The sequence below is a fragment of the Stegodyphus dumicola genome, chromosome 3 (genome assembly GCF_044657685.1).
Source record: "Stegodyphus dumicola isolate Sdum_Otavi_A_Nest chromosome 3, ASM4465768v1".
Classification (NCBI taxonomy): domain Eukaryota; kingdom Metazoa; phylum Arthropoda; class Arachnida; order Araneae; family Eresidae; genus Stegodyphus; species Stegodyphus dumicola.
Genome location: NC_140770.1, coordinates 110619577 through 110645616, shown reverse-complemented (window position 1 = coordinate 110645616; position 26040 = coordinate 110619577). Strand labels below are relative to the sequence as shown.

Genomic DNA, 26040 nt, shown 5'->3' with positions numbered 1-26040 from the left:
CCAAATCGAAACAAGTCTAGTGTGGATCTGTATAAAGTGTTAGCGGAGGTGGACATTAAATATAGAATGATACATTATCTTTATAAAATTGTGAGTGGGGAACTCAAGGTCACTAAGATGGAAGTTTATTTAATTATACACAGGCAGGTATTTGTGATTAATTGTTTACGAAATACTGATGGAAACAGCTGCATATGCATGTAAAGTGCGAGTAGTACAAAAAGTTACAGTGCGGTGTAGAAGTGGGAGAACGAATGAAATGGTTGCCAACGCAAGAAAGTGAAAAGTAAATGAAAACAAATTGCCTATTAGCGGGGCAGTGAAGTGGCTTCCAAGTTTCGAACGACAGTCATTCCTAATAGCAATGTTTCCGTCGATATTTACCAAAACTTCATATAGATACTGGATTTTGTAGTGTTTGTATAACTAATCATAATAATCAGATTTTTAATGTGAGCTAAAGATAAAAAATTTGTTCTCTTAACGCATGCTTCATTTGCTTAACATATCTATTAAAAACCTCTTCTAAAATGCTAGCTGATTCTGCATTTTTATCGCTACTTTCGGAGTAAAGGAGGTATAATTTCTGCAGAACATTCATCGGTTGCTTAGGGATGATTTTGCTGCGGAACTTGTCGTTATTGCATGGAAAGTAATAAGAAAGATTGTAAGACAAACAGAAGGCGAAAACTGTGTTAATGAGGCCATAGGTGTTTCCACATAGCTGATGATCATGTACTTGAACGAGAATAACGATATAATTCATGGGATTATATGCATGTAATTTTGTCATCCGTGTTTCCGAGGGTGAAGTATTTTAGTATTTGACTTTTCCCTTCCCCCCCCCCCCACAAAAAAAGTGTTAATACGTGAATCAGAAACTTATCCGTATCTTTACATTATCTAAAATAAAACATATGAGACATGATTAATTTTTAGTTGATGAGTATTTTGGTGCGGGGTTATATTAATTTCGGTGGAAATTTTTTAAGCACCTTTTATATGATTTAAATATAATAAATATAGAATAAATATATGATACATAGAAGAGAAGTATTTATATAACACAATTAAAATAACATATTTTTGCGTGAAGCGATATATAAACTTACCTTTTCTTATTAATGATTTGATCTAATTTAATGTACATTTATTAATTAAAACCTAATTAGATGCAAATAAATCGCATGGTTTTTTCAGAAAATTTACTGTTGTTTTAAACTGTACATTTTTTAACGAATAAAATAAAAGGATGTACCGAGTATCACATCTTTTCCGTAAAAGTGACATTTCTCATTTTGAATGATGTGGAGTTTTAATTTATTAGGAGTTAACAAGTTTCATCTTTATTTATTTAATTAAATTAATATTAGAAATGCCATATTCTTTAAAGTCGGGCAACGTTTGAGCTATGTTTTTATGAAGAAGTTCTTTGCTTTCAGATTCCTACGCAGAATGCGTTGAACGTCTAAACCGTTCTTATCTTTTTTTTCCCAAACATCGGCTGAAATAAGACTTTCTCATTAAGTTTCAGAGATATTCAGCTTGTTTCCGCAGCAGCATAGAAAAAGCATACAACAGCATAGATTAAATTTTTAGGGTTCCAATTTGGCTTGTAATAAATATAAAGTTATGCTGTTACTGAATTTGACGTTCATAAATTTTAAGTTCTTGAATATGTCGCTTTAAATTTATAAAATAAAATAAAATTTAAAAAGAGGGCAGAACTGCTATAAATTCCCAATGACTTTAATTTGCTCTCTAAATCCAGCTGTTCACATCGCAAAAAGTACAAGTTTGTCATAAGCTAGAACAGACGAGCTGAACATGGGGACAATTTACCATTAGGTTCTATTATTTATAAGTAATTTTTATAAGCTGACTCGTTTTTTTCCCTGAAAGGGGAGAAAACAATTAGGTGAGAATTCTTGATTTATACATGGAAATATATGGTTATTATGTTGGACGTACAGTTCCAAATATAGTATTAAATTTTTCTAGATATCTAATAGAATCTTTTTCAGTCTTTAAAACTGAATAAATATTTGCTAAAAAAAAAGAAGTTCATTAAAACAATTCGTCAACTTAAAAACAAAATTGCAAAATCTTAGTTGAAAACTTGGGATGTGTGACTGCCTGTTCATGGATTATCAAGTGACCTTAGTTCAACTTGTACTTGACCCCTTCCATTAGTAATCGAGTGCTTTATCTCCGATACTAAATTTGGAAAAATATGTGGTCAAAATGTGACCCACTTGCAGGTCGAAAGTCGAATATGGGGAAAAAGGCAGCGATGCGGGGATGTTCATTTCACTTCTCCGAGGCTCGTCACACACCCTCTTATTGCGGATATATGAAAACACCGGTTTCTCATTTGTACCTCCACGCTTTTTTTTTTTTTTTTTTTTTTGGTCTGCCTCCCGCCCCATCTCATGTGCCCTCGATTTTCTGAACTCTGACCTACAGCCTTGGGCTCAGCTAGTGAAAGAAGTGAAATGAAATTTAAAAAGATACCTAACCCGTTTTTCCCGCATCGTGCGATCTAATATTAATAATGAGCAAAAAGAGGTTAAAAGTTTCCTCCGAGCTATGTCTGGTTGCCTGTAAATAAAAAAAGATTCAGCTTTAATTAGTATGCGAACTGTGTATTCTGCAGCTGTCGTTTACTGATAAATCATGGTATTGTTATTTATTATTCAACAATCTTCCACCACTTCTCCGCCACTTGTAAACCTGTCGGTATGGCTGGTTACTTAAGTGAAGGAAGTACTCTACGTGCACACTGCGTTTTAAGTTGAACACGGAAAATTGAACTCATGGCAAGAGAGATTTCTGCAGCTGAAAGGAGATTGATTAGTGGCTGACCGCTGTATAATAGCTGAAAAGGGGGAGGAAGGTCGATAGTGACCTGCATTACAATTACAAATTCACTAAATAGCTGGTTGCGAAGCAATACTGGATTAAAAATGAGTGGACAGTAATTACAGTAATCATAGAAAGACAGAACAGAAAAGAGTGGTCTTGTAGCTTTAAAAGAATACCGTTTAACGTCGACTTAACATTACTTTTTAAAATGAAACCCGTTGTTGTCTTGAAAAATTTTAATTTTCCTCCCCTCATACTGCTTTAAATATAGTTATATACTTTTTTTTAAATATAGTTAGTCCCCCCCGAAAAAAACTTATTGTCTGTCAGTATTTATTATCAAAAATTTTTCTCATTATATTGACTATACGCAAAGATTTGTTTGAAAACTAACATGTTAAATAAATTTACGATCAGTATATACATTTCAGGATTTTACTGTGCTGTAAGTAGGTGATATATTTGCATTTGTTGGTATCTACAAATTTTCCTAAGTATCACCAAACCTGCTTATTTTCCAAAAATATATGTCAGAATATGATGATCAGACTCAGTATATTTAACGTGAAGGGAAAATGTATAACATGTCCATTCATTATCAGAAGTATGTAAGAAAATTATTGTTATAAAAACATTAAAAAAGTAGCTATTATAATTGTATAATATAATTGCATTAATAATTTGAAAAACTTAAGATTTGGGCAGCTAGGTTTAGCAGTGAAAACTAATGCAGAGTGCATGTTTCAGTGGTTTATATATTACTGGTAAAGTGGCAAAAGCATTTTTGAATGACTTTTTTAAAATTAAATAATCATCGGATGAAAAGAAAATTAACATGGAAACAGTCTCGTAAAATAACAACCACCTCTGGACCACTTATAATGCAATGGGACCTTCTAAGGATGAAGCATTCGAACCCCATGTATCTTGGAAAAGATTCGGAATTGTGCTTTTTTCATCTTTGAACCTAACCTAGAAAACCGTTTTCACTACTTTGCAAAAATGAACAGGAAATTTGAAGCTTTTAGTAAGGGGGAAAAAACTGGATTGTTGCAATTTCTGTAGACCTGGATCACGAAAACCACTTCATAGAGGCCCTCTTAAATAGTGTCACGCACTGAATGTTTTGAAGAAAATATATCATTCAGAATTAGTTCTTGCTCATATTAACTCTTGAAATAATAATCTTCCATTTCTACTTGTTTTGATTAAAAAATTTCAGAAAATACACTGAACTGTCACACAAATATTATTTGATAAAATCTTATTGAAAAAATTAATATCAGGACTAAAGAATATTTATTTCATTTACTAAATTTCACGTATAGTGTTTTAATAAACTTAAGTAGATGACTTTTATTTATGGAATATGTATTCTTAAATTAATTTTCATTAAACACGATTAAAAATTTTGTTTTAATATTAAATAAATGTTTCTTTATTTTTTTCTTCTGCACATTATTCTTACATGAAAATTTCGGGATTCAAAATCCTTTTAAATTCGGATTGGAGAATATTTAGTATACGTACATCTCTAGTATTATGTATTTCAAATTATTTTCGACCGGCGTATTAATAAGTTCACGGTGTGTTCTTAAAATGGTATTTATTTAGTCTGTTTATATTCCATTTACTTCTTCTGTTGAAATATAATTCTGAGCTTATGTGGTCATCTACATTTATTATCATTCAGTTATGTTCTTCATATGTAAATATGCCTATTTTTTAACAGAATTTTGACTCTTGTCCCCAATTTTAGGGTCACCATTTACTTATTTCTACTCTGTCGATCAGTAATACAGTTTGTAAATTACAGTCGATCAATTGCAGTTTGTAAACTTAACTGGTTTCTGTGTTATTATCACCGAGTTTTAGGGCTGCTATGGGGTATTCATCGCACATCATATTTCAACAGCAGAATTCCACAGTTTTAATGATAAAGAATTCTTTCTCTAATCGTAGTCGCGCAATTATACCCGTAAACATTATTAGGGCTCAGCGCGTCTTACATGCTTAAACATTAATTTCTCTCTGTCATATTATATTTTATTTGTAAGAATAACGTAGTCCACTTGCATAATTATTACAGTACAGCCGAACTCCCTTGCAACGAGTGTGAAGGGAACGCGATATTTGCTCGTTATATAGCTGAGTGCTCGTAAAAAAACGGGTTCGTGAAAAAAAAATCATAAAGATTTATACATACGTACTATATTATAAATACTGTATTTAGTTTTCATTTCTATACAGGACAAAAGAAGTTGGTTAATTTTCTTTGACCTGCCTTATTATCTTTTTCTTTTGTTACTGTTCTTCGAAGAACAGTCTCATGGTCCGAAAAAATTGTCATTTGCAGCCCTGTCTTCGAAAAAAATTTGAAAGATTTTCTGCGCACTCAAAAGCCATTTGGATGTGTTGTGGCGGTTCAGCTTCAAATTCTTCACATTCGTCATTATCGTCGCCACTTTCATTATTTTTTGCGTCTACTTCAGCTTGATTTCAGCTATAGTATCCTCCGGAGTAGGTATCTCGGAAGTGAAAACATTGGTTAGCAGATATAAATTTTCAAATTCCTCTCTACTCATTTCCAGATATTCCGAGACGTTTACTACTACTACTACTACTACTACTTCCTCAGTGATATGCCTTTCTTGAGAAATGGCCAATCCAGCTATACGGAAGCAATTGGTAATGCATGTTGAAATTAACGTTTTCCAATGCATAGTTCATTAAACGTGTGGAGTTTTAGGGCATCGTTTAGCATTTGAGGTTTTTCCTATTTTTTCCTCTTCTATCGAAAAGCATCAGCCATTAAGTGCTTACGAAAGCTTGATTTAAAACTTCTGATGAACCCTTAGTCCAGGCTAGATAACACTTGTAGAATTCGGTGGTAAAAATGCAATCCTGATAATTCGCCAAGATAAAAAAGGCCGCCGCCACATATGCTTATGACTCATCACTAACTATCGGTTGACTTCGATATGTTCAAAAGAAATTTTTCTAAGAAAGGATTTAGCTGAGCTGGTAGATGTGGAACTCTGAAATTTAATATTTTAATATGTCTCAATACAAGAGTCTTTGTGTTGAGTCATTTTTTTAACACTCAGACATTTAATAAGACATTTTAACGCATTTTTAAGAGCCTCAACTTTAAAGCCAGATTGAAAAAATAAGAACAGTAAGATAACACGATATAAATAATGATCCAGTTCTGTTGCAGTGTAAGTTGACACTTTATTTTACGTTTCCACATATCAATTTTAACTTCATTTACTGTAACACGACATTCTTATACAATACGCAGAATTTCTTTTCCATGCGTATGAAATCAAAACGTTAAAGGCCATTAGTTACAGATATTATAAACATGCATTTCAGCTACTGTTCCATATGAATAAATAAAATTTAAGAAATACAAAATATTCTTGAATTATGAAGAATATAAGAAGTCAATTTACATCCGTATCAAGTAACCCAAATTATATATTGAAGCTAGTTCTTTAGATTTAAGGCAACATTTTTAGAATTTTCTTTTACAAATGAATGAAAATAAATGAAATAATACTTCAGTACAAATGAATAGGAAGGAGCTCATATCAGGTATGTATACCCACTGGTTGAACATTGAAATAATACTTCAGTACAAATGAATAGGAAGGGGCTCATACCAGGTATGTATACCCACTGGTTGAACATAAAACGACCCAACATTTCCTTTTGTGTAAATCTACATATCGTACTTGAGCATCCAAATGTTAAAAAGGTTACTACCCTTTTTCTTTTAGCTATTAAATTTTACTTTAAATGAAAACGTATTTCACCTTAGTCCAGCGAACCCCAGTTTTTCGGTTGATGTCCTTTCAGTTTGACTCGCCACATATATATCGCCACATAGTTATTTGGAATTATTATTATTGGAAATGTTTTTGTTACTGATACAGTAATACACGCGTAATTAATACGTAACGTGTGCGTTTATTCCACTGAGAGTAGGAATTAATAGCCTGTGGATGTTGTAGCCTGAGGAATTAATAGTCTGTGGAAGCAATCGTTTGTGAGTAAACTTTATTCTGAAAACTTCGAACGCACGTCGAGCGCAATAATTTACCCTCCGTAATTAAAGATCATCAGAAGTCCGATTCACCCCTCTTTCAGAATTTCCAAATCCTGCATTTTATTTCCTGAACGAAATTTTTTTTGTATTGCATGTTTGCATTTCAATATATATGTGCGTGTGTTGTCCTGAATTTTAATGGTATATGGTGTGTGTGTGTGTGTCTTGGCATATCTAATTATAGTGCGAATACCATCTTCACAGAAGCAGTTAAAACACTTACCAGCTGGTGAGCATGAATATCAGAATCGAAATTCAAAACTTACTGATTAAAACTTTTTACTCAAAAACATATCAAAGCGAAATGCTTAAAGCTATGGAAATTTCAGTAGTAGCTTTTTATAGTGACCGAACAATGCCGTGTCTTTTTTGAGAAAATATGAAATATATCTATTTTCTTCCTTGTCTTTTTTGTATTCGGAAGGAAAATAAGAATCTTCGAACCCATGGCGAAATAAATTGAATCGGAAAAATATCCTGTATGAAACTGAAAGTAGACTGCAGGCTAGCCGCACATATATTAAGAGCAACTTCCCTTGTTTCTGCTTCTAAAAAAAATAAACGAGAGATCTGTCCAGAGAACGGTAAAGGTCTTTTTTTAAGTTTCCATTTTCGGCGTTTCCTGATCGGAGAAATGCTTCTTTCATAGAGCATACTTTGCTGCCGGATGAAATCGTTACAAAAGTTACTTGTCGTTCACCTTTAGATGTATAGGCGTGTATGTTTATGCGAATATACGTATATGCGTGTATACATATTATAAAATGGAAAAATGACCGGTTGTTTCTTCTTTACAAAACTTTAGAAGAATCTTTTTTTTTTTTTTTTTTTTTTTTTAATTTAAAGAAGATCGATACAAAAAATATTAAGTAGATAATTTATAGATTCTTATTTTATTTATTATTATTTGCTATTTTTGGACTTAGTTATCAACACTGGGAACAGCAAAGGAAATTAAATCAAAATCAAAATTAATTAATAGGCCTCTTGACCAAAGCTGCGAGAGGCTGATAGATTCAGTCTGGCAATGCAGTATAGGCTGGCTGCGCGTAGGTCACTCCTTTGTATAATTTAAATAAAGCTATGTTAGATCCTTAGAGGATTTTCAGCAAATGATCCCTTCTTAAATAGGAATCTTTCACATGCTTTACCATAATTAAAAAACTAACTTGACATTATTTAATAGTGGATAACATAGGTTTTGATATAATAGCTCAGGGATTCTTAAAATATGTAAATCATATGCAACATTTTAATGTTTATGTTGCCTATTATTCGCAGTATTTAAAATTTGAATCTTCCCATACATGGGATGAATTCGACTCTGAGTCTTTTGTATAAGTTCCCTGAATGCTTCGTATAAGGTAGAGGAGGAGGACGAAAGCTTAACATGTCCCAAACCTCTGATAGACGTAAAACAACTAATCGCTATGTCTAAAAATTACGTACATGAGCTTGAAAAGGATGTAACATACCCTTTTATTTTAAATTGAAATAGATGAATAGAAGCGCACGTGGTGCATACAAATTCGCCATCAGTTATGGCGAGAAACTCAAAGTAGGAATACAAATGTAAAGCTGAATTTAAACATCTGATAGCCAAAGGCTACACATAGCAATTTAATCACGAAGTTGGCTAGGATTTCACGGTCAGAAATTTTAACTACCGGCAAGAATTAATGCAACGCCGAAGACAGGAACTCTTACTTGGAAATAGCAAATCTAGTAACCGTGGCCTTCAAGAGCAGAATATGCTCTGACTTCAAAATCTCTAAATCGTTACTTGTATAACTACTTTGCATTATGGCGGGAAAGCGGAAAGAGAAAAGTGACAGTAAGTATTCCAAACGTAAAATAAATGGTTAAACAAATTAAAAAAAACCTCACAGGTTTTAATATTGAAAGTTTTTAATCAAAATGAAATTTGAAATTTTCGTTTAATGAAAAAACAAATTTATGAAAACATTTTTTAAAAATATAGCTATTTTATTATGATGATGAAAAAAAATTAGGAAGTAAAATTAAAACTATTTCATTTTGAGGTCCATTTATTCAATATAAATTTTAACCTAATAATTAACTTTAGCCCAAAGTAACAATTTAATTTTTGCACTTTTTAAAATCGTTTAAAATCACAATAAAGACGGTAAACCTGGAATGAAAATTTCTCTTTAAAAACGTTTTCAAAATAGAATGCTCTAGTCTAAGTCAACTGTAATTGCAACAGTCGTATTTTCTTTTCGATGATGCTTCTACTAGGCTTTAGTAAAGGCATTCTTTCCGATGTTTTAAGTTAAGAAATTTAACAAATTATTAAGTTACGATTTAATAGATTCGAATAACTGAAAATGCCCGTAGGTTTGAGTTTTCGAATCTTTTTTTAAGATTTGTGGTATTCGAATATCCTAACATCCCGCAATTGTAATTGCAAAGTAATTTTTTATTGCTCAGTTACAGTTAAGCTGTGGAACATATAAATAATATGTAATGAAGGCTAGATTTTGAATAAATCTGTATATATTAAAAGTAATACTTTTTATAGTTTTTAAAACCGATTATAAAAAGGAGATTTTCTATGTAATATTAATTTGTACTTGATACGTATAATTAAATAGGTTTAGGTTAACTAGGTCAATAAATATATATATGTAAACCTTCGTGTAATGGTAAGTAACTAAAATTATTTTTTTCTCAAAATTTTTTAGAATATGTTCTGTTACTTTAGAATATGAAATATTTTATTTGTTCCGTTTATAAATCTTCATGCAAACTTTATTATAAATATTTCAGTCTCTGTTAAGTTATTTTGAATCAAAGAGGTTATTAATTAAAGTACGAAATTAATGAACTTCCCTCTTATTTTCTTCCATTAAAGTTAACGATTAAGAAAGTTGCACTTTTGAGTCTTATTTATTTATCATACGTTCCGTTCATGCCTCGAAAAGAAGGTGGTAAAAGTAATAGAACCCGAGTAAACATTAAAAGTCATTTGCGACTGTATCCATTTTATAAATACCTCCCGTATTACTTGTAGCCTTTTTACGTTTTGTTTGAAGCGAGTCCAAAAGAAATATCGAACTACATGTGGAGGTGTGTGGCTATATATAACTTATCGGCCTTAGTTAGTTATTTGCAGTTTCTCGCTTTCTTAACGCCGTAAGAGATGACTGTGATCTTTTTCTTGTGCCTACCCCCCTCCCCAGTCACTTCCATATTAATTTTGCTCTTCCTGCTTTAATGTTTCATTGTTTACCCTTTCATTTTAAATGCAGTTCAGGATTTTCCCTTTGAACTTTATACGCCATTAATTCTTTTGCGCAAGGTATTGAAATTAGGTATTTGTTACATCATATTTATCACGTGCGTTTGACAGATTGCTTGAACGAGTATTGGAAGATAATTCTTATTGTAATTATTTTATTAGAATTGAATTCTGTTTGATCATTATTTCAGTTGATTTTTCCCCTGAATTAATTTCTGTTTTGTTAGTATCGTCAACTGAAAGTGAACATGATTTCGATTAGTATGGTTAAATCTAATTAACCATTAGGAATTCAAAGAGCACAAACAACAGTTAAAATGCTTATTAAAATCTACCTCTTACAGTAAAACTAAAATTTAAAAAAACCTTAGCAACCTTAGCCACTAGTACTTGTGGAGTAACAGAAATACCAACATTTAAATGTGCAACAAGTAACTGGATATCTAGCCAACTGGGGCTCCAGTTCTTGGCTCCTACGAGTATTTAATAACTTGAAGTCGTCATATAGGTGAACGGCTTGCGAAATAAATTCCTTGTTTGGATATTGCCAAAGTTGTCTTCTTAAATTACACATTCGCTGGCTATTTAAATCAATCTAATTTTGTATTCTGCTGTAGATTATCATAAAAAGAAAAGGAATTGCAGGAAAGAAATAACTTAATAACTTGCTAGCTAAAACAAGATTTTCGTATAAGCTAAATAAAAATAAAAAGCTTTATTGTATAGCTGAAATAAAGATCTTTTATCTTAGAACCGAAACCAGCCCAAAATAGATAAAACATTGAGAATGAGTAAATTATAGCGACGTATCAGCAGCTTTATTCCATACTCATCTGATGTGAATTAACGCTTTACTGATATAGTTTTATTGTTTCGAAAGAAAATTATTAAAACTAAACGGCTGTCATTGAAACGCAGATCTGGTGAAATAACTATTTCTTACCATACGGACGACCGGTCTTCAAATTTTTAAACTTGACGAGCCTAAAATTAGAATCTACTTTTGTGAAACCTTTAAAATTACAAACAAAAAACTAAAAACATTATTTTGGTGGCCCGTTTTACTTCTTCAAATATTTAAAAAAACGGATAAAAAATATATCTGTCTTTCTGGTAGTTTGCGTGGAAAATGAAAATCGTAAATTCATTGTGGGCTCTCTGCATAAGCGGAGGGAAGCTTTCGTAGAAGACATTTTCCGAGAAACTGGCTTAAACGTTTCTTTATGTTACATAAGAAGAAACCTCGAAAATTCACATGGTATATTCACATATCTGTTCGACGGGATTTAAACCCAATTCGAACAAATGTGTACATTTGGTGGCGTCTTCGGAAAAGAACTATACGATCATTTGCTAGCATTACACTTATGCTCTTGCCAAAGTTTGTACCAAAACTAAATATTCTCATTGACGACTAGCATGCTGTTAGCGGTAAATCTATTGTTGCGTTCTACGGTTTCGTGGATTTGGAATAATTGATGATAACACTTGATGAAGGATCAAAACACAATTTATTCGCTAGTAAGCACTATTACAGCACAGTTCCAACACACATTTACACTCGTCGAAAAACTATGATAAACATGCTAAAGCAATCAGCTAACGGTGAAGTCAGCTTCACACAGCAAAGCACTAAAGTGCAGCTCTCAACTCGGTCGATCGCTCTCAAGCAAATCTCTGAATTCAAGACACACTACTTTCTTTGCACACAGGCAGATTATATATAGCTTTAACTTACCTTCAAGAATATTCTTGAGAAAACCGCAAAGAATACGTTCTAGATTCTTCTCGCTCTGTCTATGGCATGCCAATTTTGTCGCCAGATATTGTCATATGGGCGATTTCGCGACAAATCTGACCAACCTGCATTTCCCTGCCTTCCCTGCATTCCCTGCTTTTTGGCAACCCTAAGCTCGCTTGTTTTGCGGAGAAACTATCTCACCGCAGCTGGGTATTTCGGAATAATATTAAAACGTATTAATTCAGTTACTGCCTTTTTGAGTAACTGAATTAAATAAAAAGAACTTTCTACCCAATTTACGTATTACATAATTAGCAGAAGTATTATAATTTCACTATGCATTCCTAAAGACCCTAAATATATTGCATTGCTAGAGAAAGAGTTTAATAATTTGTTTATGTATTGTAAGAGAGCTTTTGTAATTAAACAACGGAAGGAGGAGGAACATTCTTTTTCTGCAGCTGTGAAATGCCCTGCCTAAATATCCAATCCATTCACTTTGGTACACAGAAATAAAATGATACACGAAATTACTTTTTAATTACGAAGGCCATATAGTTAACGATAAAATAATATGTATTTTTTAAAATAAGCTAATAAATTGTTTTCACTAGCTATGTAAAACAGATGCTTATTAGTTTAAATCATGAAACATTTACGTTAACACGTTAAATAAAAGCAGTGCTAAATTTAGACATATGGAACGTGTTTTCTAATTTACGTATTATATTCATTTGTGTTACGCCAGAGAAACTCAAAATCGGTATAAAACGAGGGCTGCAAAGATCACAAATTTACTGTAATTTTAATTTTGTTAAATATCATTTGATGAATCTGTTTTACATTTCTTTAGCTAATACATGTGTTCTCTCTTTTCAGGTATGTACAGAAATTCATTATTTGAAAATATTTCCGTCTGATTCAAAGGAATGGGTAACATAAGCTATGTTTTTATTTCATGCCTAAAAGTGTCATTTATTATTTATCTTAATAATTATTTTAAAATGAGTTATAGGAATCAAATTTAAAAATTAGTAAAGGGAATCCATACAACAGTAAACGTATTTCATTAAAGTGTATAATTCTGTATTTTTAACTAATCGTTTATTAAATATTTATACTACAGTCGTTAAATATTTTTAACTCTTTCCTTCATATTGTATTTGGAAAATGGACAGCAAATTAAATGCATTATCATTATTATTATTTTTTTTTTCATTTTAAACGGATTCTCGAACTTTTCGAAGTGATTATAAAAGAAAGAAATCATAACTTCCAACGGAAAGTATTTTAAGACCGAAAGACGAAGATTAATTATTTGATAGCAAACTATTAATTATTTGATAGCAAACTAATTAAAATATTACAAATAAAATAAAAAATTACAAATTTTTATATTTTTAAAAATTAGTTCAGTGTAAAATATTATATTTCCGAGTATAAAACTGGAATTGAGAAAATGAAATGAAATTTTCCTTATAATCAGACTATCATGTTTCTCTCAAATTTGAAAGGTTAATAAACCGTATAACATATTTCTGCGCATTTGCGAAATATTATGGGCGAGTCTCGCATAAAGAAATTTAATTAGCGATTAAAATATATATGCTTATATTACTTTATCTTTTTACGTACTTTAATAGTGTTTTATGAGAAGGATGCTGAAATTATGCCCCTAGTGAATTGTTTCGTAACCTTAGTTTTAATTCAGTTGTTTATTGACTAGTTAACGTGTAAAAGTGAATATAAAAAATATATACAGTGGACCCTCGCTACGATCATCTTCGTTTCAGGCAATTAGATCTTGTGAGGAGATGGTCGTCTTACAGAAGCGAACAATCAGTGACGGCTATTATTGATTTATTACTGTATTATCAGAATAACTGGTGATTAGGTTGAGTGTACAAAAACAAAATATAAAAATTAACGGAAAAAAGGATCCTCCCGTAGCTTTATTAGGAAAATTGATTTAGTAAAAGATCGTAATTATTTTCTTGGGGGAAAAAAGCAAATGAATTTAGAATATCGATTATTTACGAATGGTATAAATGCGACAGAGCAGAATTTGAGTCCTGGTTTTAGCAGCATTACTAACGACTTTGCTGTTTGTTCGTCTGGCACTTTTACGTTTTTGAGAACCATCGAGCTGTAAGGTTTTTCTGCTAACTTCCGTAAAATATTAGTTATGTTAGTGGTATGTAGCATCAGGTTCTGAAATCAGAAGATAGGACCAGTACATACAAATTGATAAGATGATTTAGAAATCAGCAAATTTTTGCTTGTTGTCATTCTCTTATTTGTCTGGCAGAATATAAGTATGGTAGGACTTGTAGTCTCTCAGTAACCTTGTTCAAATTTTGAACAAATGAAAATGTTCGCGTACTGTCTATTGTTTCAATTTAAGCAATTTTTCATTCTCTGTTATTAATTCTTCTAACTTGTTTTCTCATTTGAAATAAGAAAACAATAGACCAAATCCATCAATCTATCTCAATGAATGTGACTTGAGAAAGTAACTTAAGGTATATACGGTCGACGGTTGTTATTTTAATAAATTGGTAAAAACAACTGAAGATTCATCTTAATAGGTTCAAAATCTATGAAATAACTCAAAGAATGCTTTTTTTTTTTTTTTTTTTTTTTAATGAAGAGTAACAATTAATCTTTGATTTCAGTAGGTAGTATTTTTAGAATGCGTAATTGTAAGAAAACTTATGCCCTTCCATACAGTTTTCTAAGATTTTTCAAATTCTGAGACATTGTGTATCCTTCCTAATTATTTACGATGTAGATACCAGTAGTCATTTTGGGCAAGGAATTATAAAAAAATTTTCGCTGCTTTTTCGGATGGCACAAACCGTCTTTCACCATCGATAGATTCAAATAAATAAAAATCAATGATTCTTTTCCTCATGGGCTCTACCATATCTTTCATTATTTTTTAGACTCCTTACTTACCATGTACAATTGTTGGTTTTTTATGATCAACAGAACTAAACTAAGCATATCAATACTTTTGATCATTGCATCAGCAATATGAGCCACTTTTTGTTCATTAAGACCTTTATAAAGATTTCATGACGAATTAATTCGAATAATGAAAACTACTGACTGTATCATAGAGATTTATTCGCATTGCCTCCAGTCTCGTATATAACAAGAAAAAAAAATTAATATGAAGGTAGGCCCTTTTCCTTTCTGAAAGATTTGTTATATGCAACTTTACCACAATTCCACATAAAACGTAAAGGAAACATCCAGACTTCGTAAATAGTTACGAAGTGCAAGTATATCGGTTATTCCCCATCGATGGTGAAAGGACAGTCTGTGCCATCCGAAAAGGCGGCCCCCTCAAAAAAAAAAAAAAAAAAAAAAAAAAAAAAAAAATAAAATAAAATAAAATAAATAAATAAATAAATAAATAAAATAAATAAATAAAGCGTTCCTGATTGGTAATTGATCAGCGATCTTGGCTGCTCCTACTGTATCGTTGAGGCTGCGGTTCGAATCCCGAGGAAGGCATGAATGTTTATATGTTTGTAAGTGTCTAATGTCTGTGTGAAATTTGGGGTCTCAATCTACATGGCGAGCCGAAAATTTTTTCGTGTCGTTTGGTAGTAAGGGAAGAAGGGTGGGAGATCCCAAGACCTGTTCCCTGAGTTCTCTCCATTAAAACTGCGAACAGAACTTATCCGTTCTCGCGGGTGTCAGACCGTCTAGGGGGAGTTGGTCAGACCGGTCTCTCTCTGTGGTGCACAGCTTCTCATTGCTGAGACGGCTAAATGACCTAAACCAGTGGTTTCACACTGGCGGGCCGCATGTGAAGCAGTTTTATGCGATCCGCGAATACATTTCCCGTAAATTAATTAAAAATATTATGACAAGAATTTGAAAAAAAAGCTTTAGGATTTTAATGCTTTGAAATCATTATTTTCATACCGAAAACGAACGTAATTCTACTGAAAATCTAGAAATGAAGCTAATTAATTTACACTGGGATATAAATGTTATTGAAAGACTTGAAAATCCAAGTTTGATAACTTTTATTAATACTTATAAAAGATAAATATCCTCAGCTACGAAATTTTGCAATAAGAATATCTGCTTTATTTTGGAATACGAAATTTTTAAAATTCCATTGTTTCCTTAGATGAAACGTCTTTCATTTACTAATTTTATTGAATTTCTTGTACTGATATTTATGCAAAGATTTCTTGCTATATTATTATTATTATTATTTTGTGTGTGTGTTTGTGCTAGAACGAAAGTACTGCATTTACTCACTACTCAGTTAGTTAAACGTCTTTATTGAGTCCATACATGATTAATACGACTACTGCGCAAATGACCTTTGACTTAGATTACCCTTGGCAAATAATGAAAGACCTTTAACCTTCTTAATTTGAGGAAAATGCACTGCATTCAGTCATATAATTTATGCAGCAACACAAAAATGTCAAGGACAATATGTCAGATATTTTTTGAAATATTTAATTTCTACGAACAGTATTTCAGAACGCAGTTTGCTTTTATAAGTAATGCCAGAAATGTCGGTTATCTGAAAAAATAAAATTCATCAGCTGCACTCTGTAGTAAAACTTCTGACTGCTTAAAGGAAGTTGATATTAGCCTTTTTAAAACTTATTCTGATGCAAAATAAGATATTTTCCCGAAATACTATACTGAGTTTCAAGTTAGCTCTTTTGACAAGGTGCTGATCGAATGTCAAGACATCGCATATTGCGGACATATCTTTTTATTATATTGAAAGAAAAGACCTTTGTTCACTGTCATGTGACTAATCTTAGTCACGGTGACTGATTTCGTAACGGTAGTTGGCCTCGGAATCATGAACAAGCATTCGTGTAGCCTTTTCGCTGGAGAAATGAGAAGACCTTTTGCACATAATTTTTGTTCTTCATTTCCTAAGCTCTTGTTACAGACTTTTCTGAGAACTGAGAAACTTCCCGAATGCTACTAACCCAGTTCAAAGCCAGAATTTCTAAGAGACTCAGAGACCGTTAGAACCTGTTGTTATACTTGTTCTGTGTCACTGTGCCCACTCTTAAGTCTGGCCTTTTTTTAAAAAAACTTTATGTTAGACGGTACCTTCCTAACCTTTTTCATTGTGGAAGTTGCTGAATTCATCCTCACATCGCCGTGAAATATTTCTTTGTCGGCGCGTATTCTTTTTTTTTTTTTTTTTTTTTTTTTCTTTTTGTAGATATATATGTATTCCGCTGTTATATGTGTGGAATTTTTCTTTTTTTTTTAAAATTTTATTTTAATTTTAGGTATTGCAAATTGAACTAAAGCCGTATTTGGAAATAAGAAGAAGAAAAGAGAAATTCAGGTTTAATTTTGTATAATAAAGCATCTAAACTTACGAACCTATATTATTGTATTTTCTTAGTTGCTAATTTTTTACGCATTTTTATGTTAAATATGATAGGAAATAGTTCATAAAAGAAATAAAAGTATGAGTAAACCTGTTCTCAACCTGACTACAAGGCTACAAGGAGAAATCTGCCGAATGTCAATTTATGTCTGTACCCGAAGAAATGGAAACCAATGCTAATTAATCAGAACATACAAACATAGCTTTTTTCAGCTTCGTTTGTTCAGTTTATGCATATTTCGGAATTTACCAGTATGTTCACGAGTCAAATTTTGTAATTTATTATGAGTCAAATTTTCCGTGTAGTCGAGCTATTCAGCATTTGGGATATGACTCATAAGCATGTTACATTTCTTTGCTTTTAAGTCCAGCAAAAATTCACTTTTAGGAAACCTGCATTTGAAATATTTCAGTTTTTTACATTTTTGACTCTTATGCCTTGCACGCATGCACAGCATGATACAAAATCCTTGTAGCACTTCTTGTAAATATGCAGCCTGAGAATTTGAACTACTGCGATAAAAGTATTGATAATTTTGAGCGCAGTTATGTAAAGAAATTCTGAATATTTTCATGTATTTAAAAATCTCCGTATTCTGCGTATTTTGGTAAATGACAGCAAGGAAAGCTAATATGTATCTTTTTATATAGTTTTATAATTGTCGTTTATTTAATTGCAAATCGCTGATATTGGTTATGTGTACAGATGATTAATATTCACATGAAGAGTTTTTTAATTACGTACATATATCGTATGGGTATATGATTGTGAAACGTATAGTTGGTGATCATCATCTCCGAAAATGAATTGTATTTTGAAAAATCTAATTCAATGACAGATGGTTCTCGTTCTTGTTTCTTTAACCATTGCTCGCTCTTAATTTATTCGTGTTTCTTAATTATGTGGAGGTAATTGAAATTATTTTGCTAAGGTACTCCGTAACCAACTAGCCTTGGTCCTTTTTCCAACGTACTGATAGTCATGGAGTTGGCAATTTATGAGATTTACCGCTAAAATGAAGCCCCTGTTAATGGAGGTTCGTTTGAATACCTATAAAGGATGAGAACCGCCTAGTACTGTTAGTGGTCATCTTGAGGAGGTTTCTTTGTTTTTGCGAGTTTCGAGAATGAGTATAAAATTGCAACTTCTTTCAGCTGCACTTCATTTTTTCGATTTTATACTCTCAACTTTCAGATACATCCAGAATTTTCAATTCGATTAAGACATAGCTGTTGTAGAAGCTGTTGCTGTCTTTGTACATATTCGGGAGACAAACCATCTATTTATTACTAGTGCCGGATTGGTGGTCTTCATGATGAAATTGCTATGAATTTGACATTTTATTTTTAATGATAAACAATCTGCCTGGTCTGTGCATAAAATAAAATCGGAAAGGCTGTAAAATATTTTACGCTTTAAATAGTTCAGAGCTGATTAGAACGTTGGATAATTTTTAACTAATTTTTTCCCCATATCAAGAATTAGATTACTACTTTTATCTCTTAAACGACTGCCCTGGAAACTGTCGCTCTTCCTTTCGAAGTCCATTCCTTTTAGTCTACTGAAATCCATGCACTGCCGAATTCTAATGTAGTTTTTCGAATTTTATTATTAACGTATTATATATATATATACAAGTACTGCGTTTCAGATAAATATGAGGACGGTTCGTCAGTCGTTCAACTTTGTTCTTTTCATTTTCCGCCAGAGAACGTCCTCGGTTGCTCCGTCATTTGTAAGTAAACGTTACAACCTGCATACATTGATGGTGAATATGTGTACAGCCATGCTTTCTGTATTCATTTAAATATTCAGTGAATTTAATGAAATACTCAAAGCATTATTTTTTTTAAAGTTAAACTCTGTGTAGAATGAATTTGCATGATTTCTGTATTTATGTCTATCTACTTATCTTTAAGGTAGTATAAGTTATGTTATGGTATTCCGTTATGACCGTTTAATATAATAACTATGTACCTACATATTTGTAAGAAACATAGCGTAATATTTTGAGGTATTTGTATATAAAGTATGCATATGTAAGAAATGTATAATATGTGCACATACGTAAGAAACATAGTGTAATCGTTTGAGCTATTGTTACATGGTGTAATCCGAGGCTTCACATATGATGCCGTGTGTTTGTAGAGCCATTAAGTTTTTTGAACTTGCAGATGTAAAAAATGTGTAATGCCCTCACTGGGACTCTTTAACTGCAGACGTACCGAATACGCGTCGGGTATGCTTCCAGTTACTCCACGAAGGCATACGGAAAGAAGAGAGAAAATACCTTATATGCTGGCTTTTTAAGGCGACTGGGGATTAGGGGACCCAATCGCCAAATCCTGATGGTGATGAGTTATCGCCCACTACTTTTTTAGTTCGGGCGCCGCTTGTATACTCATTAGGATTTTTCATGCTGGAGACGTGAAAAGTGTGCAGTGCCTTCGCTGGGATTCGAACTTCGTACCTCCCGAATAGGCTTTGAGTATGCTTCTAGTTACACGACAACCGCACGCGAAAAGGGAGGGAGAAAATACCTTATGTGTTTTTTAAATTTTTGTTGTCTTTTTTGAATTGTCATTAATTTATGTATTCGCATAAGGGAAAGAACTGTTTTCACTGAACTAGATTGTTCACAACATACGATAAGGAACTTGTTGTCTTTCACACACACACACACACACCAAAAAAAAATGGCCAAAGGGATTTTTAGGTGCTGTCTCTTTTGTCTGAATAATTCAACCTTCCCTGCTCACTGATCGATCAAAACTGAATTAGGGAAGAGTTTCCCGACTGAATTAGTGATGAACGGTCAACGAATAACAAAGCTGATTGAAAATGGCTGTTTCACGACGCAGCAAATGCGCGTATTTAACCGACGGCGATTTTCGTCCCGCCAACCTAATTTTTAATTCACGATGCCTTTATTCAAAACTCAGCGCAGCGTGATTACATGGAGAGAGCGACTTCAATTATTTTTAATTAAAACCTAGAGTTTTATTTTAAATCTCCCTCCAGCGAACGGTTCTCTCTTAAGTTTCCAGGAAGCACGCCATAATCAAATTAGATCCTCTCTTTCTCTCTTTTATTAGTATTATTATTATTGTTGTTATTCTTACGTCTCGTTGTGAGGAGGAGAGCTGGATACCGTCCAAGATGGTTTTCCACCCCCCTATATCAGTCTTTTTGGCAAGACTCGTGAAATCTTCTGATTCAGTTTTGTGGCACGTTCGCTTCGTTTCTGTCGCCCCTTTTTTCCTTATATCTATCCTCCCCTTTTTTTAATTTTATTTTTTAAATCTTTGGCTATGAATCTTGCTCTGCTTCTCTTTTCTAGTTTTCGAAATTTTATTTCGAAGGCCTTTTTATGAGATTCTAAAATTTTCTTTTCTGATACATCTCATCTTTGACTTCTTTTTTATAAATGTAGAATAATGAGAGGATATATAATAATGAATTCGTTTTTATACTTTTTTTATCTTTTTCCCCTCAAAATGTAACTTATGTGCACCTCTTTTATTATAGGAAAATTATTTGGAAACTGATTCAAATTAAGTTTTATTTTGAATCTTTTTATCTTTGTGTACCTGCTAAATTCACTGAACTTTAAGTCTCTTTCGATATCTTCCTTTATATAGCCTTATCATAAAAAATATACTCCCATGTGAGCCATCCACCTTTTTTCTCAGAAAATACTTTTCTTAATCTTTTCTCTTTTCTTTCGAGTATGCTTCTATATCATTGTTTCCATTGTCATTGCCAAAAAGATAAAATCATAGAATCAGAATTGTAGGATTGTATCGAAATTCAGAGGTATTTTGACAAAAGGAGAATTGCATAAGTTGTGCCTTTGTTCAGTACTTTTTTTTTCATATTGTTTCATATTTTTTAAAAATATATCGGTGATTTATGTGATTTAAATGTTCCGTAAGAATCGTCAAGAACTTAATGTATCAATAACTTCTCTCTCTCTGTGTTTCCTCTTTAATTCGAGTTTCAGTCAACTGTAGACTAACCGGGGCTGGATTAATCAAGGCCTGTCTGTAGAGTTGTTTGCATATTGCATTATGACGAAAAGCGCTTTTTTACAAACCATCAATGAAAAACAAAATTGTGTATGGAAAGGCAAAAAGAGAGATAAATGGGTGGAAAACAGCAGTAATTACCAAATGAGATTATAGTACTTGTGTGCTCTTTCATCCACAACGGTACGAAATCTAGAATATAGAACGTGTTGCAGTAAAAAATTAAATGTACAGTAAAAATGAAACCTACACTTTTTACTCAAGTTTAAACTGTGACTAGTTTTAATTCTCAAGTTCTATTGCAAATATTGTTTTTAATGGCTTTTATTATTGTTTTCATTTTTAGTAATAGTTTTTTTGTTACTTATAATGTGTTCTTTTTTTCTTAATGCTGTTTTAATTTACGTAATCCTAAAAAGTTGCTGTTCAGGTTAGACTATTCTAAATCATAGGTAATATGTTAATAGTACTTTAATTTTGCATTTCTTTTTAAGTGGGTGAATAATAGTTGTCATCTGTGATATTACCTCGGTAAATTAGGAGTTGACTATAATTGTTTGCGTAATTAAAGGGAAATTTCCCCAATATATTGCTTTTTTCTTTAATCAGAGTTCCGCATTTTTTATTTCAAGATTACGTTTTGATATGCTATTGTAATCGTGTAAAACTTTAAAAGGTATGATGTTGATTAATCTCTCTTGTCTGAATTGGAACAAGCCCACGAAATTCATCGTGGCAAGGAGTACAAGATTACACTAGCCTTGTAGTCTTGGACTGCATGTAGTCTGTTGGTCTTGTAGTCCTGGGCTCCATGTAGTCCATTTAGTCCTTGGAGTCTTGTGCTGCATTTAGTCTGTTGGTCTTGCAGTCTTAGGCTCCATGTAGTCTGTTGTTCTTGCAGTTTTGGGCTCCATGTAGTCTGTTGGTCTTGCAGTCTTAGGCTCCATGTAGTCCATTTAGTCCTTGGAGTTTTGGGCTCCATGTTGGCAAGATTCTTGGGCTCCATGTAGGTGATAGTACGATTTTGTCCATTATCCACCCTAATTTAAGGTTCGGGGGATGGGTTCGAAGGACTCCCACGCCTCTTTTCCTACCAACAAATCGCACGAGAGGACTTTCGGCTCGCCGTATATGTATAGTTACACCATGTCGCAAAGACACTGTACATTTACAAACATCCATGCCTTCTCCAGGATTAGAACTCTGCCTTTCGGTGCGGTAGTCAGAGTCACTAACCACTATCCCGTTTAGGCGGCTTAAAAGGTGTAATAAGATAGATCTTTAAAAGTGCAGTCAGGTAATATAACATAATATTTAATTAATTAAGGAATAAAAATTATATAAATTCATTGGATGATCAAAATCCAATGAATTTTGAATCATTTATTTGCTACCTTTTTTAATCAGTTAACGTGTGTTATCTTAGTCATAAGTCTGATATTTTGGAGCTTCAGTGTGCTTTTCATATTTAATTATATTCCACGCATATAAGTGAAATTATCAACGACCGTGGAACTGTCATGCTTTCCTGTTTCTGTGAAAGCTGCTATGGAAACAGCAGCAACATTTATCAAAACAGTTCTAAAAATAGAGGGAGATAGCGAACATTAAGAAAATAATGACTTTTTACATTTCTTGCTATATTCCCTGAAAGAACTGGTAAAAAATTCATGGAAATGTCGCTGCCCCTGCTTCAGACTGCGTCTGTTTTAGTTCCGTGATACTTCTTTAATTGAAAATATACAAAAAAAAAAAAAAAAAAATTCTCTGAACTTTCTTGGAAAAATAATTGGTAAATTTTTCGTTATCCTTTCAAAGATCATTTGAACTTGAAGTAAATTTGCAGGTTATGGCAATTTAAGTAACATTTATTTGACGGAGAGCATCGATTTTAGGGGTTATGTGAAGTTCATTAAACGCAAAATTTAGAGTTTTTATCATTTATTGAAAGAGTAGTGTGAAAATAAAACTATGCTAATAATGCGGATGCAAAGCCGGAGGCCATGTTCGAAGGGTTATTATATATATAAATGTGTTTCCAGATTCATAGTTCCAGAGGCAAGGTAATGTAAATAGAACTACGCATAAATTCCCCTCCCCGAAATGATTTATACTGTAGACAGAGTAGAAGGAAATGATTTAACGATGATTATTAATGTCATAAAATGATAGTTCGAGGAACGATGGATAGAGGAGCAAATAGTAATATTTATGTCGAATTCCACCTGGAAACAAAAATGGCGAACTATGTATGCGGGAAAATGATCGTTGCTAGATTGATAGATTATGTTGTATTTGTTCTTGTGAAATGTAATATGAAATTGAAGTCAATTTTATTTGTTGACAAGTAAAATCTAATTAAACGTATTAATTAAGGATCTTATATATTTACCGGAATAATTTTTTTTCGTTAATAACATACTTTGCTAAGGTATCCGAATATTTTTTACTTAATTCTTTTATAGTCGAATACCTGTAATGGTGACGAGACATTCTGCTTCTTTCAAAAATGCAAATGATGGCTTTCGGTATATCTTTTCAGACATTTTAGTAATACATTATATGGATTCGTACCTTTTCTGAAAAAAAGTCATCGTATTAATCTAATAAAAGCCTGAAAGTTGAATTCTTCCCTGCTGCAAAGTACAGACATTTTTAAAGTGAAAAGTAACTATTAATTTTTACTGCACAAATATAAACTATTTTAAATTGTTTAATTTTTAAAGGAAGAGGTAACTAACTTTTCGTTCTGTTGTGATAACTTCAATTTTCTAGGGTGTAGAGACATTAGGTATTTTTTGGAAGCAGGCAAGATGAAAAATGAACACCTTCACCGGGAATTTCTGGAATACGTGCCCAGCGTGCAGACCACCACATCACGAAGGCATGCAAGGAAAGCGGGAGAAATACCTTATAAGGTTTAGTAAAAACGGTTTCCTAGAAAAATCGTAATTAAATGAAAAACATGCCTTTTTCCAGAAATGCAAAAATAAATACTGTTATAGCAGCATTTTGAACACAAAAATTTGAGAGCTTATATTGGAGGTAAAACTGATAATATGCTTTCAAATAAGAATTGGGAGCTTGTAAAAATAATAAGAAATTAGTATTTACTCTCAACAATACTAGCTTGATACTAAATATCAATGGAAAGAGAACACCAGAAATTAATCGATACCGCAGAACCGATAACTTTTTTGGCTGGTATTTTCAATTAATTATATTTAAAAATTAAATTAAATTAACTTAAAAAAAGGAAAAAAAAGTTATCTTTCATCGTGGAATGTTTATGCTGCAAAGTAGTAGTTTAAATATTAATATATCCACTGAGTACTAGAAGGAACAATTAAAAATATTTTATTTACCATACTCTTTTTGTCTTTAACAGCAGAAAAATGTACTTAAAAAAGTGCGTGTATTTTAGCTGCCAATTAGTGACTAAAAATTTGACGCGTGGACAGTTTCTTTCGCTAGAATTGAAGATTCGAAATAATTTACTTTGCTCGCTTTTTGGAAGGTCAAATGGTGTTTTTACTTCTCTGCCAAGAATACTTTTTTCATTTGTTATTTGCTGTTTTTCCTGCCTCTCTCTGCATCATTTTCCAAATATGTTTTAATAATGTATGTCTTTTTTCCCCTAATCTTAAAAAAAATAGAAAAGTGCTTACACACTCAGTGATCAGAGCAAGGAAATCTCTCTGGGGTTACTTGGCATCTAAGTACCAATGTATATTAAAAAATAAGTAAAAGAGGAAAAACAAGTAAAGCGTTATTTCGCTTGCGTTCAAATTTTTTTCCTCTTTTATTATAATTATTAAAAAAATCTAAGTTACGCTATTTTGTATTGCTATTTATGCGCTGTATTATTAAGTGAATTTAAATGCCCTAAACAAAAATTACAGTTTAAAAGGAGTTCTTCCTATTTTTATTATATTCTCTTGCAGGTCTAGTGTTCATAGCGAATTATCAGATTATCATCATAACGCTGTTAACACATTTGGGAAGTTGCCATTCTTAAAAATATGATATTCTCTAAATGTAAATAGTATCTGCTTCAAAAATAATCTGATGCTTCTCTTTCCATGTGCTTTGAAGTATTAAAACTGTTTTAGCAGTAAATAAAAAGTTAATTTTTAGTGTCGCATGTTTTTATTAGTTCCTTTTGAATTAATAAAGTTTAAGATCGTTGGAATATAATTTTGCTAAACGCTGAGTACCAGAGTTGTTTGTACGAACTTAACGTACTCTGTACTCTCTCTGTTCAGAGAAAGTTTTGTGCATATCTGTGAATATAAATACTTCTAAAATTTTGGCAAGCGGTTTTAGAGTCTTGTATATAATACAGCTTTCCAGGTTTATTACACTATCGAGAAAAACAATATCTATATAGAGAGAGAAAAACAATGTCTATATAGAGAGATTACTTAAAAAAAAAAAAAAAAAAAAAAAAAAAATTTCTCTTCGACAACTGTTGCAGCATTCTGTTTTTAAAAATTGATGGCTGACCTCCAAACACTACTACAGATTTTAGATTACAAATTGTATTTTATATGTAAGTGTACAAAGGGCAATTTGATAAAGTCCACCTTAAAAAATACGCTAATGTTAGAAATATTGATATATTAGAAACA

General features: G+C 32.2%; 1 protein-coding gene across 11 annotated transcripts in view; it reads left to right on the top strand.

The window, feature by feature from the left end:
- The window catches only part of LOC118190257 (muscleblind-like protein 1), a 307429-nt gene that overhangs the window by 36153 nt on the left and 245236 nt on the right, over nt 1-26040 (top strand). For 2 of the 11 annotated variants that reach the window (XM_085813178.1, XM_085813180.1), the window contains exon 2: nt 17277-17335. The exons of 8 other annotated variants lie outside the window; for them this stretch is intronic. The gene's annotated coding sequence lies outside the window, so the exon portion shown is untranslated. Of the gene's footprint in view, nt 1-17276; nt 17336-26040 lie in introns of those variants that run through there. One more of the 11 variants, XM_085813187.1, reaches the window with a different exon arrangement.